The sequence below is a fragment of the Typopeltis vanoorti genome, chromosome 21 (genome assembly GCF_054136105.1).
Source record: "Typopeltis vanoorti isolate ZY-2024b chromosome 21, IOZ_Tvanoo_1.0, whole genome shotgun sequence".
Taxonomy (NCBI): Eukaryota; Metazoa; Arthropoda; class Arachnida; order Uropygi; family Thelyphonidae; genus Typopeltis; species Typopeltis vanoorti.
Window position 1 is genome coordinate 21,344,065 of NC_143569.1, and position 16,945 is coordinate 21,361,009.

Consider the following 16,945-nt stretch of genomic DNA (forward strand, 5'->3'; position numbering starts at 1 on the left):
TCCCTGACCTTTGACTTAATTCATATCTTTATATCAGAACACCACTTTCAACTTGCTCGAAGTTTCTAAATTACTTCTTAGTATCAATGAATGCTACACAGCTTCCATCTACCAGGATCTGCGATACTTGTCCTCCTTTACTTCTCTTATTCAAGTGAAGAGCCAAGTTTCATGCTCTGTCTCTAGGATACGAGTTATCTCCTGAGCAACGGACTAGTTCGGAAATGAAACTTAAACAAGGCGCATTTCCTTCTTCCCAACGTGCTCATATACCGGCTGGTACTCGAGATTTTTTTTGTGACGTCATTCTTGGCATGCTGTACTACCTGCAGTCTGGGCGTAATTGTTTGTTCTAAAGCGAATCGTTGAATAACAATTCACCGCACCACAGAGGAAATGAGTTACAATTCAAAACGACAGTTAGGAATCAGCCATTTCATTTTGTGCGCGTTTTTCAAGTGTTAAGGTTCAATTGTTAGCTGTTTAACTGAAAAAATTTAAAAATAAGGCCGAAAGTTGTAAAAATAAAAAATAATTAAATGCATTGGATATATCCAATGCATTTAATATAATTGGTTTTAGCAGCATCAAATGACAGGATTTGTAGTTAATATGTAAACACGATATAAGTTTATAACTGGATACTAATTACTGAAGTGACTCTCCTAACGCGAAGTCTGTGTTTCAAGTTGACAGTAAGTAATGGTGCTTCCCAGGGACCGAGATATTAACAAACAACGTTCCGCTATGGCAGTCCATTCTTGTGATAATAATAGCGAAAGTAGTGGCAAGTGGATCAGGTAAGCTCCTTGCAATATACTTGTTTACAATTTGAGGAAAATTATCTCACCTTCTATCCAATGCCTGTATTATTATATCCTATTATACTCCTCCATCCTAAGACGGTTTGAGTCCCGCCATCCCCACCCCTAATGAGGAGGCTTACGACTAGTTATTGCAGCCGGGTGTCACTCCTTACTGCATTCCTTCAAGGACAGTATTTCTGGTTGTAATCCGTGTGTTCACGGGGCCGGTTTGCCTGTTCTGTGGGACGAAACCCCCCCCCCACCTCCATATGAGACCGGCTAATTCACCTTCCATCGAAAGAGACCAGACGGGAATCGAACCCGGGTCTTTCCGACCAAAGGGCTTTGTCTATACTGACAGCTATGGAGGTTCATATTAATATATGTTTAAGTATATGACACCTGTTCGTTCTTTGTAGCAATATACATTCGTGGCCTTCTTGATGCTCTGAAATAAAAAAAAGAGTTCAGGTAAACGGAGCAGAACCTTTCTGAACAGCAGTACATTTTGCTTTCAATAAACAAGCCTCATATCATATAATTAAGGTATTTTTCAATGTCACACCTAGGAAATTCCAAAAAAAGGAAGTTATGTTTGAGAGCATTTCTTCCTCCAGTAGCGGAAAGCCTATCTGCCTAACAAAATCGGCTAACCGGTTAGAGAACAGGTGCATTTTACAACATACGAGTACATATCGTATATCAGCAGGCATTTCTTTCCTATCCTCCTTTGTGTTCTCCTGATTTCTTTAAAATCATGGAAGTAAAGGAAAAAGAATCTCTTCTTGGCAGCATTTTAGGAGGCAAGGTGAAATGAACGTACATACATTTTTTTGGAGGAAATTTATTGTGCAAGCAATGTCTTAAGTACAAACTGAAACAGCATAGCACGTGATAATATAGAAATGAACAAAACAATGCCTTCACTCTGCCGAAAAATTCTATATAGATTGAAAGCATCCGGACAGACGTCGAAGTGATAGCCCACAATTGTGTGTTTATTAGTTGCTATTGTAAAAAAATTTCTAGGAGATTTGTCAACTAGAAATTTTCTTAGTACTAAATTCGTCATCTTAGGATGACGTTATAGTTAGAGTTCCTAAGAAACTGTATTTACACTTTGGTGTCCCTAATATGATTCAGCTGCTGTTCTTGAGATGTCCGTGATAAAAATGCCCCTGGAAGGCAGTAGGAGAGATTTCAAGTTGAAGAAGTCATCTGCCAGAGGTCTGGCACATGGTGGGGACCATCGCTTAACGTTATAGAATGTTACAACTTTCTAAACACTTTACCATAACAAAGTAACTAATGCCACTGACCATAAATCATGAAATAAAACTATGCTAACACAAACTTCACAACCGTCTCTACTGTGTTCGTAATGTGCGTCACGATTTTCTCCATCCATCGCAGGACGCTATGGTAATTATCTTTCCTGTACGTCATGATTGAAGACTATACTATAATCATGATAATGATCTCATCGAGTCATCGCAAACTTGCAGAAGACTTCATTGTCACCTTATTATATAGGCTACTGCAACATTCTTAAAGGATACGTGCTCTCAAACAAAGAGAAGTTTGTACTTAATTTGAATTCTTGTATGTCTAGTCAAGTTTCACAATTCCGTCTTCAGTGGGAATTTTGAAAAGAAATAACCAAAAATCTCACTTTCTAATTTCACTAGTCCAAGTATCGTTGTACGAGATGATATGAAAAGCTGTAGTATGTTGTACCATCATCACGTGAGTGAGCTCGTTTAGATATCACATCCAGAATGGTAAACTCGTATATTTTTGCTCGACTTTTTAATCAGAAATGTTTTCAGTTCTCGAGCAATACACAATAAAATTTACTTATAATATTCACTTCACTAGCTCTCGCGCATGCGATATTTCAAGATAAAATTTCCAAGTACATGTACAAGAATTTTTTTTCTGATTTTGTCTATTAATTTCTTTAAAAATTAATCTATTTTGCGTTAAGACTAAAGACCTCTAAATAAGAAAGCGATACACAACTAGGAAGAGAACCGTCTTGAAATCTTGCAGATACTGAAAATGCAATTCAATTTAAAATTATAAATCGGATCAAAATAGAATAGGCTTCCGAATGTTTTTCATTGCATACTTTATTTATATTTGCAAAGCGAAACTTCTTAAAGAATTTTGCATTTAAAAATAAAAAAAAAAAAGAACTTTAAATCTTAGCAGTGAAGCTATATTTACATTTTGGCATAAAGAAGGTACATTGAATAACACTTTCGGCCTTTGCTTGAAATAGATCAAGAAATTTATTAACAAGAAGAGTAGCAGTCGGTTCACTTTTATTATTTTATATGTTATATTCGTTACGTTTCCATGGAGATGCCAATATCACTAGGAAGAGCCGGGCAGTCTCCGATAATGTCTGCATCGATGATAAAGTAATGAAAATATTATAAAAAGCCAAACGGCTATTTTTTCTGGCCAAATTAATTAAATTAAGGGTATAAAAATCCCTTATTATTTTACAACCAGTATGCGAAACTCTGAGATCGAAAACTACAATCTAAGAGTTTCATGCCGAAGAACTATCGGCGAATCCATGCGTAAGTGAACACCTGGTAGTACAACACCAAGGCAACTCGAAGCAAAGGTGGAGCAAGAGCCCTCACTATCCTTGATATTTTATCGATACTACCAGGTGTTCACTTACGCTTGGATTCGCCGATAGTTCTTCGGCATGAAACTCTTAGATCGTAGTTTTCGATCTCAGAGTTTCGCATACTGGCTGTAAAATAATAAGGGATTTTTATCCCCTTAATTTAATGAAAATATTGTTTACTTTGGGGGAAAATGATGTATTAAATTACACAAAGTGCTGCCTGGCCCAAGTAACTTAAGGTTAGAAGGGAGATACATGTCTCCTATATAATGCAAGCATTCTCAGGCTTTCTATGTTAGTGTAACAAGATTCTTGTTTTGAAAACTGATGAGCAACATGAGTTTAAAAATTTCCTGTTAAGTAAATTAACAAAATTTGATATTGCAGAAATATATATGATTTCTCTTGGTCGGGTACATTAAATAACTCGATAATTTTCCTTTGGTAAATTGCTACAATCAGAAAACTATTTTAGTTTGTGAAGTGTTCAAAAACCTACCTTGGAATAAACTGCTGAAATAAAACTCCCTCCTACTACAGAATATGCTAGAAAACTGATCTTTATTCCCATTTATATTAAGCTGTAAATACATATAAAAAGAGAGTAGGGTTTACCCTTTATAAATCTATAAAGAATATCTCACACAAGAATACAGAGATAGTTCAGATACAGCCGATAAATATTTCATAGCTTGTATTTATGATTAGGTTTATTTTATACCCAAGAACTTCTGGGTATGAAATAAGCTTCTCAGAAGCCACATATGACTTTCCTGTCAAACAAGGGGAAATTTCTCTATTCAACGTTAACCAGTTTCTTCTAGCAATGGAATTCACGTATTTGTATAATCTTTATCAGATAAAACATCATTAAAGAATGTTTCCACTGCTTTCCTCTGGAGAAATATATTTCGTTTTTCCATACTACGGATACTTTCCCCATAAGGATTAAAAGGCCAAATATGGTTTATATGCATTCGCATCCGTACTTACAGGCATCTAATAACTGCTTTTCAGAAAACCCCGAGTTTCTAAAATGTATCTCGGTAAGCAATATTTATTTAAATGAGCGGTGGCTATTTTCCCAGTTTCTATTACATATTTTGCGATCAGTTCGATACATAAAATTTACAAATTAAATATAAAATAAAATTACGCAAATTCCTTGCGCAAGTGGATGATCCTGTTGTAAATGATACGTATGAGTGCGCGAAGTGGTAGACGATTCGAAAAGATCAAACATGATGCATAAGTGTAGCGGTTTTACAAGGGCTTAGTTATGGCAGAAGCACAGAAAAAAAAGTATCAAGCCAGTGTATTATGTTGACTAATTTCATGTATTCTTCTGTCCCGTTTGGTTATTTTGATGATAAACGCAAGTTTCGGAAGGACAAAGAAACAGAGCCCTGTGATACACCATTAGTTACAGGCCTTCTACTAGACTACTCCTGAATAAATTACTTTCTGATATCTCTCCATCAACGACCCTCTTATCCAATTAAACTTTATATACATCCCCATATGCTACAATTTATTGATTAGAATTCCATGCAGTATCCTGAGAAAAACTTTGGCAAAGTCTAGCTGTATCACTATAAACATATTACCTTTATCCAGCTTAGCTGTCACTGTATTATAAAACGTGAGCAAGTTAATGAGGCATGATCTACCCTCCACAAAACCATGTTGCCTCCATACAGTATCCCATTTCCATCTATCCATTCCTCTATTTTTCTCTTGAACAACTTCTCCAGTACCTTGACTACGACTCCTGATATGCTGATCGGTCGGTAATTTGTTACATCAGTCTTGAATATTCCTATGCAAAAGGAATTATTTTTCCTTCTTTCCACCGCTTGAGTCTAACCCAGAGCCGAGACTAAAATTAAACAAACAACGTGGTCAAAGGCAATTCCCTAGCATCTTGTAAAACTCCAGGTGGTATACCATCTTATCCCATGCTGAATTCACATCAATGTTCTCTAATATACTATGCACCTCCAGTTAATTTTTTTCACTTTTAACTTTCTGATCTCTTGTTTCTGCAATATCTCCACCTGGATGATATACACTTGCAAAGTGTTCACTTAGTAATTCTACCATTTTGACCGATTCAGTTACCTCCTTACCATCGGCATTCATTAAAATCATTCTGCCATGAACATTCTTCTTTTTGCTTATATCAAACATAAAGAACTCTTTGGCCTGTATGAAATTAGCACTAATTTCCGTTCCTACTCTGCTTTTGCCTTTCTTAGCATACTGATAAACTTCATTTCCTTACTACCATGTTTATCTTTTCCTTCCAATCTATGTTCCCATAATTGAAGTCTCCCGTAATAATTACCCACTGCTTTTTACTTCTCATGTGCCTCCTGGTCACCTTTCTCCTTGAATTCGCTCCACAATTTTATTTTTTTGTGGCTCCAACTTAATGATGGATGGTATTCATCTACTTAACTCCCACTTGATTTATTCTGCCGACTCGAGGTATACAGTCTACTATTACTTCCCTCAAGCATTCCTTCACCACTTCTCATGCACTATGAACATCGGGCCCTTGCAGTTTGACAGTCTATGACACTGATCCAAGCAGGTTCCTAAGTTTGTCATACCAGCCTTGTAATTCCACATACACCTTCCCCTCTTAACTGAAAATTCCACACATTTAGACACCTCCTAAGTCAAGACTATATGATCACTCTCACCAGTTGATGGCAATGTAGTAATATTTGTTATGGACAAATTCTCTGATGCAATTACTCTATCTAGCACTCTCAAACCCCTAGTACATTCCCTCACGTGCTGCCTCAGGTAATTATACCATAGTAACTGCATAAATTCTGTTTCCTTTCTACCATGTTTCCTCTCCTCCTTTCAATCTATGTTCCCATAGTTGAAATCCCCATAATAATTACCCACCCTCTACTAATTGAGCTTATTTGCAGATACATACTATCCCCATCATCCTTTCCATCTGTTGGTCTACAGAAGCATCCAACTGTATATTTTATTCTGCTCGTCTATTTCATACCATATGGCCTCAAATATGCTATTTTTCCTGGCTTGCAGTTGAACTTCTACTCTCTTTGGTTGTAGTTCATCGGCTATCATTAATAATACTCCTCTGCCCATTCTTTTCTCTATATCTTCCCTGAACACACTATATCTTTCACATTCTATCCCACTATACAATTATCCATCAGTCATGTCTAAGTAATGCCAATAACCTCTGGCCAGGATGAACTAACGTATGACAAAAACTCCTCCTCCTTGTTCCGGTGTACATAAATGGCAAAATCCCTTATGCTCTCACCATCGTGATGCTTTATACCAAGTATCCTATTCTGGCTTGTTACTAGTGGAACTAACTTAGGCAATTTACGCATATTCTTACACTCAACTGCTTCACTTTATTTTATTTCGTATGGAGTTTCCTACTTTCCTCCCCCCATCCCTTAGGACGGGCTGAGCCCTCCTAATGCGGAATTATTGTATTTTATGACTGTAGATCCCTGTGTGTTCACGGGGTCGGCTTGCCTGTTCTGGGAGGGACGAAAAACCTACCCCTACCTCCATATGAGACCGGCTAACTCACCTTTAGTCGAAAGAGACCAGATAAACGTTCCTCACGTTTTGGGCGAGAATCGAACCCAGGTTCTTTCCGACCAGGCTTCGTCTATACCGACTGAGCTACGGAGGCTCCCTGATATCTGCATATCCACACAACAGCTCCGCCTGCCCTAAAATCCCTATTTTTCCTGATTGTGCAAATTCACTATCACTTCATTCAACAACACTTTTTCCAGACTCTGAACACCATATCAATTCAGGTACAAACCATCCGCCTTGTACAAGTCCTACCGTCCTTAAAATTCACTCCACACATTTGCAAATTTCAGACCATTCCTCATGCATAACCTACGGATCGACTCATTCGCTATTGTGGCCCTCCTTCTCACTTCAACTCTGTCATACCGCGGCAACAACTCACTCTTTTCTTTTGCTACTTCCCGTAACTCTTTAATGTCCTCCCTCCTACCATTCTTTTCTTCTTTCAAATGATTCGTTTCAGTCAACGCTAAATCCTAATACAGGGATGCCTGTATATAAGGATTTAAAACATAAGAATTTATGTCTAAAAAAAAAGGATCGTGGGTCTTGACAATTTCCCCACCCTGCACCTTGTTATATTAACATCCCATGAAGCACAGAAAAGCCACGTGCGGTATATCATTAGCGCGTAATCCCCTGCATTCAGACTTTCATTTCGTCTAATGAATATTTGATTCTCGAACATTTCTTCATTGTTCAGAGTTGGATGTTTTTATTCAGTAATGGATGTTATGAAAAATAAATCCTGTTTAATTGATTCCCCCTAAAATAGTAAGAGATAACAAGATCTTACAACAGGTGAATTCATTTAACTACCTAGGATGTATGATCACATATGAAAATGAAAAAGATATAAACGTAAAAATTGCAAAATATTTAAAAATAACAGGTGTAATTAACTCCATATTTAAACCAAACCTAGTTCAAAAACAAACCAGACTAAAAGTATACAATACATTAGCCCTACCAGTCAATGTATGGAAGCGAAAATGGACAATAAAACAAAAAGACAAACAAAGATTAACAACAGCAGAAATGAAGTTTATGAGAAAAACTGCAAATTATACCCTATTTGATCACAAAAGAAATGAAGAAATTATGAAAGAATCAAACCAAGAACCAGTAATAGAAAAACTTAAAAAATATAAACATAAATGGATGGAACACGTTCAAAGGATGAAAACAACAAGCCTTAAAGTACAAGCCATTAGGAAAAAGAAAACCAGGACGTCCTCTTAAACGATTCAACGATGACTTCTAAGGCCGGAACAGGCCATGCTAGGCCTAAATTCTTGATACGCATGATGATGATGATTTATTCCCCCTCCTCATTTTTTATAGCTTCTAATCCTTTAGTTTTAGATTACTCTTGTAAAGTTTTTTTTATTCAAGTTACAGCAAATTCAGAACTAACTGATATGACCTTGTTGATAACCTTTGTGTGAACTTATTTTTAGGTGATATCTAATATTTAGTGGCAAAAAAACGAAGTCTACTTCTCTGAAGTTTCAGATTATCGCATAATTTCATACACTTCATTTGAGACACCAACCAGATCCCTTTATTTCTAACAATAAAATATTTCCCAAAACTATCGAGATCTAGAGCTCTAGCAAGTCAGGTTAGGCTGCCTCTGTAATGCGATGTTTTTCTTCTTTATAGAAATAATTTCTAGTCCTGACCAATAAGTCATAAGTCGAAAATAGACTAGTATCTTTGGTTTATAGTTACGTAGATGATGCAATTAGATTGAACTAGTACTTACACGTTACTTAATTTTTTAGTGAAAACACAGAAAATAGTATATTTTGATATGTTCAAGATAAGGCAGTTTCTTTGTTCATTCACTTCTTACTACTTAGATGTGAATAGATACCAAGATGAATTTTCGTGATATGAACTTATCGTGTGGTCTTTATTACTCTTCGAATCGGATGCTTTTCGCAATAAAAGAGACGTCCGTGACGTGATTCTAACAAATAGTGTCACATATGAGATCGTTTCGTAGCTCAAGGAGATGGCTTGTGATAGTGCGTCGAGAAAAAACAAGAATAAAAGGGACATTCTGGCGCCAAGGAAAGCAAATAAAAAATATGAGCTACACGTGTTCTTGACCGATATTTTGTCTCGATGATTGTCGAATCATATCAGTTGTGTCATGCTCCAGTTTACTTTAAGAGTTATGCAACTACGATATGTGAGGGGTTGTAATCTAGACAAGAAGTAACATGTTTATGAGTACGAGTTCATCTCGTTCAGTATTACATTGATAAGTTTGGTATCATTTAGTGGGGTTTCAGGCTGACAAGGCAACTATTATCGATAACAACTCTTGCATGATTGCATCGCCCGATTTGAGACCTCCTGAGGTGGCTTGTGAAAGTCTCATGTCGGATCACTGAACAGTTTTTTAATAAAACAGACAAAAACGTGCACTGTCTGCGTTTGAAATGCGAATCCTATTTGTCAAAGTAGGGAAAGGCAGTAAGTTAAAAACTCTTATAAAAAATAAAACAAGTGAGATACGAACCTCCGAAAAACATTTCTCTACATAATCCCCTTCAATATTTATACACCTGTCCCATCGCTTTATCAGTCTTTAAAAACCAGCGGCATAGAATTCTTTTGTCTGTTGTTTCAGCCAACCCCACGCCTCATTTTCAATCTTCAGATCATCAGCGAGATGTCTTCTAAGGTGCTGTTTCAACGAGCTAAATAGGTGAAAGTCGCTTGGGGGCGAGGCTGGGAACTGTAAGGTGGATGTTGAAGGTGTTCCGACTGAAGTTCTTGAATTCTCTTCAGTGTTCCTGTAGCTGTATGAGGTCTCGCACACAGTCATGTAGAAGCAATACTCCTCTTGCCAGAGAGGAGAATATTTTTGGACTCGGCTATGAACTGCTATACGTGACAAAACACTTCTTGCTATAAACAGGATACGTGTCTTCATGAATTCCCTTCGTAGAAAGTCTATCCGTCCCATCCCCCCCCCCCCAAAAAAAAACGCACAACACCATGCTGTTCGACAGTTGTACACTCCTCCGGCGTGGTCGCCATTTTAAGCTATGGAAAAGAGCTACAAAGCATACGCATCTACTACATGTACTGATATCTTCATCCTAGAACTGTGCTGCTACCTAGTGATGCATACTGAAAAACCATTCATTTCCAATTCATTTGCTCTCCCTTTTGTTTATAACTTACCGACTTTCCCTCTTATTTCAACGAGAAACAATGGATTAGAGAATCATCTGGAATAGAAATTGTCATAAGTATCCATGGGAGATGCAGGCTATAAAAGAGAAAAAAAAAACGCTTAAAAATAGCTAAAACATGATTAAACACCTTCCGAAACAGTAGTACTGTTGGAATTTAAATCCGAGATGTCCATTTATTGTAAATAGATAATCTGGCTTTAAGTATAAGGAAGACCACACGAGATAGATTCCTAAAATGTTGCCGTCTCTATTTACAGTCTGTAGAAGTCTGGATCATTAAAATAATATATGTACTGAACTTTCCGATATTCCTGGGACAAACTGCTACAATTTGGTTCAACTATTTCAGATCAGGTACTTCCAACAAATGTTATTTCTATTCTTAAGATGATGCGTACTTTCAAAAATAAGGCATCCGTCTCTATCATAATTACTTTCAAGCATTTGACCTTAATCCATCCAGATCTATAGTATACACATCGGGACAAAATCTACTATATTAGAAAGCTGGCTTTAACTTAGATATACAGTTCGCTCACAAGTAGAATTTTTATAGCACTATAGTATTGCATGAATTCTATGGATTACATCACAGAATTCCGATATATGGATTCAGTTGCTTACGACGCTTCCCTATTTTCGCGTTAGCAGATTTCCTTCCTCGGGGAGTTTGTGATCAACTCCTCGAAACGTTAATGGTACGACCATATTTCATCTTCAGATGAAATATATTCTTTCTCTTTATAGCGCTTTTATCGTGATTAGTGCAGGGTCCGCTATGATTATGCGACTGTGGGAAATCCCAACCGGCTTGTCGCAGAGTCTGGCTTTGAGGGTAGAAGGTACAATTTTTATGACTGTAGAAATTGTGTGTTCACGGGGCTGGTTTGCCTGTTCTGGGGGACGAAAAACCCGGGTTCTGGGTTGGAAAAAATCCTACTTCCGTATGAGACGGGCTAATTCACCTTTTTATCTAGTCTCCTAGTCGAAGGAGACTAGATAAAAAGGTTCCTCACGTCTTGGACGGGATTCGAACCCAGGTCTTTCCGACCAAAGAGCTTCGTCTATACTGACTGAACTACGCAGATACTCATGTTCAGATGAAATATATACTAAAGTGAACCAGTTAAATTTATCCACGAAGATCCTTGCTTACGATAGAACGCGACAAAAAAGAAACACCACAATTCAAGCAGTGAGGTCAGTTTGACCGAGAAATTTTCAACACATCAGTGAAAACAAAATCCAGAAACTTTAAACAAGCCAGGACCGTATCCCTGGAGATCACACATAACTTAACCGCTTCAAACTTCCTGTCATTGAAAGATGAGGGTAAATTATATCAAACGATGAAAATCATCTTTCACTTTTTTTGTTCTTTTGGCAGGGGAGGAGGATGTAACATAAATAACTTCAGCTTAGCTAGACGTTTTATAAGCAATATCATCGTGGGATTCAAAACCACAGCCTACGGCAACAAAAGGAAACATTTACCTCTCAGTCACTAAGGAGGGCAATAAATTATTCCTACCTACTCTGATACATATCACGCAGTAATTTTCGGTTGACATTATAACAAAGCAACTAGAGCTATGAAGTCAGTATATTACGACTGTCAATGACGTATGTTCACCAGCTGATGTGCCTATATATATGCGGGAATGGCAAACTCAATTTTCCTGGAGGGGAAAAAAAAACAACAACTCAACATCCATGTAAGATCACCTCACTCACCTTCATCAGAAAAATCTCTTACCGTTCCTTACGTAGTTGTTGGGATCCGACGTGCAGGATGACATGAATACCCGATATGGCATCGACAAGAACCCGAAATGAACTTTTTCATGGGATTTACACCCTATTTCAGCTACAAATTCTCGAAGACCTGGGTAGAGGTAAAAGCTGTTATTGCAAGCACTGGTCTAAAAAGGTATACTGTTAGTGGCGCTGATATAAACAGTAAGGACGGCATTTTTCGTGCCATTGAGTCTCCAGTAAGAAAGGCAGACATATCACATCAGGATGAAAGTTGTCACTTTAAGACTATCACCAACATCCATGTCACAGTGTAATCTTATGCTTAGCAAAGAGTAAGCGTTATCTATTCGGCTGCTCCGCAGCATATCTCGTTTATTAGGAGGCCTAGGGAAGACTTTTTTGTGCTTCGAAAAATAAATGATAATATATGCTTGTGAAACGGAACACTTTCGAAGAAATCCCTTAAACAGGAAATAAATTACATTTTAACTAGATCATTCATAATCCCTAGGTAAAAAGCTGCAATGCTCATTAAAAATAATTTACGGTTAATAATAAAAGTATTATAGTGCAATATACTTTTTTCAAAAGTACATTACACTGTAATTGGAATATAGATTGTTACCCACAGAACTGGAGAACTGAATCCCAAATACAATACATAATATCAATAAGAGTAAATAAAAGACGGTGGTGTAAATTATTGGTTAACAGCGAAAAATGCCACTAATAGAGTTTTGCTCCTGTTTCTCATAATGAAAAAAAAGAGGGAGAGAATTGAATAGACCTGAACCACTGCAGAAACTTCAGTTAGTGTAAAGTGGGAAATAAAATTGTTTCATTTGAAATATATTTTTTAAAAATATATTTTAGTACGAAAACCCTATACTAAAATCATCATTTTTAAAGATGTCAAAGACCGAGACATGTGAGTAACGGTGAGCAAAATGCGCTCACCATTATAAACGAAAATGTAGTATGATTTTATATATGCTAACAGCATACTGGTGGAATGAAAATTATTCCCCCCCCTCTTAAAAAGATGGATATATTATATCGGGCACTGATTTCGGCAAATTAAATATGCGATCAATTGACTTTAAGGATGGAGGGAGGGCTTTGGTAATAACAAAAAATTTTAGTTCGAAGAAACATTCAATTAGAATATCAATGAATTTTATGCAATCCCCCCCCCCTCCATGGAATAACGTAATCTAACCTTAGGAAAATCATACGCATCTCCCACTGAATAACACGTATTATTCTGCTCTTAAAGAAGAGAATCTTTATAATGAATACGCTAAACCATCGTATTATGTCTTACATTCACGCTTGAATTTCATTACGAATAAACTCCCAAAGTGGCGATCCCACAGATGAACAGATGAGTGCTACGAATCAAGATGACGTTTTGGATTTCTCTCTTTCTTAGCTGCAAAGTTAGTCAATCTTGGCAGTTCCCCTCCAGGGCTAGCGAAATCGCAATTTAGTTGGTAACGTTACGGTATCAAATTTCTGCGCCGTCTGGTCGTTAAGTTGATGGACCCCGAGGCTAGCAAATGGTAATGTGGCCGTCAAGGATGAGAGAAACGGTCGAAAGCGTGACGTGCTTTCTATAATGTACTGCAAAGAAGGAAACAGTTGCGATTTACAGGGTCACAGTAGAGAATTCAAGAAATGACAAACTCTACAGATGAAATTATTATCCTTTTGTAGCAACCTCTAAAAATAATAAGAAGCAAACGAAGCAAAACTCCGTTTTGTGGACAACTTTGATATGTGACGTTATACTGTGTGTGTGTGTGTGTTGGGGAGATCGCAAAACACTGCATCTGTATTTCCTGATCATATTTACATTTTTCATTTTATTACCAAGTTTATCGATCCAATACAGATCAACGTTTAAATAGATTTCTAATTAATCAAATGCTTCATACAATATCATCCAGCTACTATCCACAGTAAGTGAATTGACAAAATGAGATTATACTCTAAATCAGTGCTAATTGTTCAGGGATTGAAATATAAAATAAAAAAACATTAAACTAAATTATATTAGAGTAACTGCATACAGTTACTAAGAAACTACACTCAATGTTAATGTTGGATGATAGCTGTTTAATTAATTATATGTGTTCGATGAGCTGTTCATTGATGTGTGAGATGGAACTCTTCCTCCCTCTCACAGTCTTATCCCAGGACCATAGAAAGCGGGGAGAAATTCTTTGACGGATTTGAACTAGATCACTTATTCGATGCGTGCATAGTTGACTTAGGACTAGTAGGCCTCCAGGCTCTAGATGTGCCATTATTTCTGGGGTGTTTGGGCTGAATGGCTAACGTACTTGCTTTCCAACAAATAAGTTTGGAATCCTGCAGTGGACATGGATGTTTGTGATGGGGGGGGGGGAGAATCGCATAATACTGCACCTGTATTTCCCATCATATTTACATTTTTCATTTTATTACCAAGCTTGTCGATCCAATACAGACCAAAGATCATCCAGACAAATATGTATAATATGTATACTCTTCCCCAGCAGTGGGGAAGTTACAGGCTGTTTTCATTCATTCAAATAGTTTCAGTCGAAACCAAAACTGAAAGAGCAAAATCAGTCCAAGAAAATTGTGTTCGCTGTACACAAGCGAAAAAGGCGTAGACATTTCATACAGCCACCTATAACTTTTGATGCTCTCATCCATTCATTAGCCTTTAAATCATGTAAATTTACTATGATTATTATGATAGCTGCCTCGGAAACGATGAGAATAAAATATAATATCGACAATAAAATTCAACTTTAACCAATATCATAGACTACACTGTACGTAAACAATTACAGGATAATCTGCTGCATATTTGATCATATGTGCCCTTTGTGGTACAGTGATTTTCGACTAAAATTACTGTACCTAGATTCCTTCTTCCATTCCTGAGAATGGAATTTATTTATAACTGAACTGTTTTCTTTAGAAAAATGAATAGAAACGATAAACCTTTCCAGAATGACTGAATCTGTTGAAATTTGGTATTAACTATCCTTAATTTGTGGCAATTTCAACTATACCATTATTATTATTATGCGGGAACCTCCATGGAGTCTGAAGACTCATCGCGGGAGACCCAATCTATCAATTTCATCCATATTTTAATGGAAAAATTTGGCAAAACAAAATTAACTCTACAATAAACAGTATATTGACATAAACAGCCCTAGGTTTAACTGATAAGACAAGAAATCATTGTTCACAATGATTTCCTTGCTAGCGGATACTTGTATGTGTAAAACGAATCGTGATCTGAAACATATTTAATAGGCTTGTAAAGTTGTTAACAGTGGCGGCTGGTGAAAATTTAAAGTGGGGGTGCTGCATATACAAAAAAAAAAAAAATCGTTACTGATTAAAAAAAATAACTTTTTTTAGATCAGTAACGAATTTATTAATAAATAAATTTACATATTAAAAATTGCTTTATTAAAAATATTTCATCCTCACCACGAACAAACACCAATAATAAAAGTTTCGTATCAATAGCAATGACAAGTGCAAACGAATATCGGCGTTAGATCGCAGTGCATTTGTTTCGTGTAACGATAATTGAAAAAATATAATTATTTTCATATTTTCAACAGTGACACTCGTTATAATTCAGCCTTGTATCTATAATAAATAAATAATTATATGTTATTTTAACAAAATTAAATAAGATTTACAAAAAATAGTTCACCACGCACCAATAATAAATGTTCTTATCTCACAGAAATAACGCACTGAATCATACTAAAGATACACTGCCGTTTGAGCAGTTACAGTTGGGAATGACGTAACGTGCAATGACAAGCGCAAAAATATCGGCGTTTAGTGCATTTGTTTGTAATCTAAAGAGTTAATAGAACAATTCCAATTTTTAAGACTTTTAATGGGATTATATTGATCAAGTGCATATAATAAAAAACTAAGTTATACCAACTAGTTTCACCAACTAAGTCTGTTGGCATCTTCAGGGTACATAACTAATGTAAGGCACTAAAAAGTAAAAAACTGTTACAAACTATAATCAACATTACAAACTATAAAAAACTTAGTTTTTTATTATATGCACTTCATCAATATAATCCCATTAAAAGTCTTTCTTGATCAAAAGAGCTTTTTGATCAAGAAAATTAATAATTGGAATGTTAACTATTCAATCAATGTCAAAACATAAGCTGTAACCTTTAACATGTTGTACTGCATTTATGTAATGTTGTAAGCATTGTTATTATTTATAAACAAACAAAATTTAATTTTTCATGTTTTCCTTAGGGGTGCTGTAGTGTATCAGTGCTCATGTACGGGCCGCAACTGGTTATTAATAAACTGATTTTGTTTAAAAAGCAAAAGTAGTAATTCAGAACTTGACTACTGGAAATCAGGAATGCAACTGATATTCACACACTATTTAATATTCTAAAACTAAGTCAAACCATCACTGAATTCAAAAGTTAAAGTTGGATTGCTTTGAATTATGATCGAAGCCAAATACTATCACGACTGCGTATTTGTTAAATACGTGTTTCTTTTGCAGGTGTTTATCAGGATGAAAAACTCTGCCAAATGGGTTTTTCATCCTGAAAAGTGGGAGAATTAAACATTCAAGTATGTCGACAGTGGGAATACTTGTTTCAATACCGCAGGCTTCAAAGCAGTATAACATGTACTCTCAAAGAATGTATACAATAAAAATAGAAGAAATTATTACATGTTCTCAAATACTCCTCCCCATTTAGCGATATAGTGAACAATACAAGCTTTCGAGGAGGTTACTCCGGTTTGTAAAGGAGGTGTACATAAACATTTTCAAGATCTTAGAGTTGCGACATAAAAGTGATATCTAAACAGATAAATCAAATCAGGCCAGC

The 16,945-nt window shown here is 36.3% G+C and overlaps 1 long non-coding RNA gene across 1 annotated transcript in view; it reads left to right on the forward strand.

The window, feature by feature from the left end:
- Positions 1-490: 490 nt before the first annotated feature.
- The window catches only part of LOC150094667 (uncharacterized), a 114,341-nt gene continuing 97,886 nt past the window's right edge, over positions 491-16,945 (forward strand). Inside the window, exon 1 of the long non-coding RNA XR_016550189.1 lies at positions 491-800. This is a non-coding gene — a long non-coding RNA (uncharacterized LOC150094667). The remainder of the gene's footprint in view (positions 801-16,945) is intronic.